Raw genomic sequence first — 3,132 nt, 5'->3', positions numbered from 1 at the left:
TGGCACCTTATAGACTAACAGATGTATTGGAGCATGAGCTTTCGTGGGTGAACACCCACTTCGTCAGCTGCATGTGAAGAAGTGGGTATTCACCCACGAAAGCTCATGCTCCTATACGTCTGTTAGTCTATAAGGTGCCACAGGACTCTTTGCTGCTTTTACAGATCCAGACTACCACGGCTACCCCTCTGATACTTGACTACAGGCAGAATGACATTCTGAAACCGAATATTTCTGTTCTCCATCAACCACCACTTGATTTGTTCAAAGCTAAGCCCTTTCCTCAAAATAGATTTATATTTTTTTAATAAAAGGGTGAGGTAGATAGTCTCTGAAACAGATGCTTTTGTTTATTATGGTTCAAGGGTCATCTGGGCTGCAAAGTTTGGATGCAGATTTGATTAGCCTCCGTTTGGGGTGATTAGTTCGGGCCCATCTTGTATTACAATATTCAGCACCACCACTTAGGATTTATATAGTACTTTTCTTCTTTAACGAGCTTTACACATATTAACTAATACTCCTGACACTTCTAGAGAGCTAAGTAAGGTATTAGCCTTGTTTCAATATGAGGAAACTGAGGCAGATAGTTTGGGACTGCCAGAAAAGCCCCACTATTGTATTAGAGCAGAGATTAGAACTCAAGAATACCTGATTCCTAGAAACAGGCTTTGGATACTTTACAGAAATGCTGTCATTACAAACCAAAGCCAATTAGAAATGTATTGCAAGTGCTCTTATTGAGGCACGCGTTGAATAATGATTGACATGAACCAGCAGATGGTGCTGTGTAACTGAAAAAGAATAACTGATCTAATTGACACGAACAAACAGATGCATCTTTTAACAAGTCCTCAGCCTTGTATTTCAATAGAATAGCATTCTTCAGGGTTCTCATTCTTTTTAAAATAGGTCAGTACTAACCATTAAATATGTCCTAGAATGATATTAATTTGGTCTTTGGGCCAAATGACTCTGCATGCTCAGTGAAAGCAACACTGGAAAGTGAAGGAGGAGAATAGCTTTCTTTGGGCTATGTGGAAAAAAGACATCTGGGATTAGGGAAATCTTCAAAGCTAATTGTCCTCCAGAACAACTGGATGAAAAATGCTGTATAAGAGCCATGGATTTTTCTTATAGTGGCCTAATTCACCTCAGTGAGTTCAACAAACTAAGGAGATGAGCCTTAGATGAGTAACGATAACAGAGTCACACTCTGAGGCTCTCTTTCTAGATGTGACAAGGACAGGAGTGTTGCATAGAACAGTGAGACATTAAATGGTCTCATCATTACGTAGCACACATCCTCGTTTGTGATATTTTTAAATCGTGATCAGCATCCCCGTTTGGAAAGTAGGACAAGGAATACTAGCTCCCAAAGCTTATTCATTTCCCCCGTGACCTTTTAGGGGCCACAGAGATTCCTGCTCATTGTGCATCTGACCTGTGTTTCTGACTGGGATCTCTGATCTGAGTCAGTGTGATGAATATACACTCAGACTGTGAGCAGGGGTGAAAGTAACTTAAAGGATTTACCGGTACTCCAGAGTCCTGCAGAGGGGGTGTGGCCTCAACCGGAAGAGGCGTGGCCTCTACCAGAAAAGGTGGGGCCTTTAAATCCCGGGGCTTTTAAATCAGGATTTAAAGGGCTCGGGGATCCAGCTGAAGCTAGGAGCCCCGGGCCCTTTAAATCACCCCCAGAGCTACCAGCTGCAGAGGCGGCTGGGAGCCCTGGGTTTGGGCAGGGGTGAAAGTAATTTACATTTCTTACCCATATGGTCCAATCGCAAGCAATCCACCTCTCCTACCTACTTTATGGATGCCTCCCATTGCATGACATAGATATAGAAAATAAAGCTGCTACTACTAAAAATACTGTCTAATAAAACTTTAATATTGGAATAAGCCTGAAAAACTCAGTGTCACATTTTTCTCCGTGTCTTCCCTCCTCCTCCAGCCAGGTTGCCGATGCTAGGCCGTGCTTTCCCCCTGCCTGGCACACAGCAGCGGCTGCAGGGGCTCCCCTCTAGCTTGCAGCAGGGGGCAGGGAGACTGGCTGAGAGGGAGAAGCAAGCCTACCCCCTGCATAAGAATAGTTTAAACTCAGCTGTTCCCTGCGCCGTTCAGTCTGGGGTTAGGAGCAGTTTCTGGCATCCTTGTTAATTTCACTCACAGTTGCTGGGAGGAGTCGGGGGAGGGTGTGTTTGACCACGGCAGGGGCAGTTGTTTTCTGCCCCCTGGATGAGGGGATCTCCAATACTACTATAATACAATAGTAGGGGCCGGTTGCTGGGGTCACGGCAGTCGGTGGCAGGCTGTAGCTGCATTGTTTGTGACACACATTCATACACATACATACTGTATGTATTACTGTCCTGTGGGGAAGGTGCCAGTGCCCCTGTGTTTCTGGGCTAACACCTCAGGAACTTCTGCTTAATGTGGGCTGCTTAATGGAGTCCGTCCTTCCCCAGGGGGTTGTTGGTCCAACTCCTACGCTGAAGAGCTATCTTTTTTGAGAGATCCATCCATACTGTACCTATACATTTAGAACATACCTGGATCAGAGTGGATTTAGATCTGTGAAGCAAGACAAGAAGATTTTGTTTTCCCAGGAAGACATTCATGTGGATGTTCCAAAGTTAGCTTTTGAGTGCCATACCCCCACATGGTGGGAGCCAGGGGGGCAAGGGACTGCGTTGCACCATGCCCACCAGTGCCCGCTTTCCCTAGATCCTCCCTATTTCCTAGCAAGTCAGATATTAAGGATTTTTTAATCTCCCTTCCAGACACATAAAAGAGTGCAGGGGACACACCAGTGGGTGGCTAGTGGCAGGGGTGAATGAAGGACAACTGAAATAGCCTTCATGAAATATACAAGATACTTAGAGAAAGTTTTGTCAATTTCAGCCTCTGCACTCTGCAGGCAGGACAAAACAAAAAGAGATCTGAGATTGCGCCCTATGTTCTTATGCAGGCAGCTAGAGGGGAGAACCCCTGCTGAGTGGGGGGTGGGGAGGATTTAAGCTGTGCAGCCAAATGCTTGTATTTGTTGTGTATATTAGTATTGGAGAGATCCCCTCAGCCCGGGGGCAGAAAAGATCTGCCCCTGCCATGGTCAAACACACCCTCCCC

This window comes from Trachemys scripta, chromosome 4 (genome assembly GCF_013100865.1).
Source record: "Trachemys scripta elegans isolate TJP31775 chromosome 4, CAS_Tse_1.0, whole genome shotgun sequence".
NCBI classification, from domain to species: domain Eukaryota; kingdom Metazoa; phylum Chordata; order Testudines; family Emydidae; genus Trachemys; species Trachemys scripta.
Note: the sequence above shows the minus strand (reverse complement) of the source record.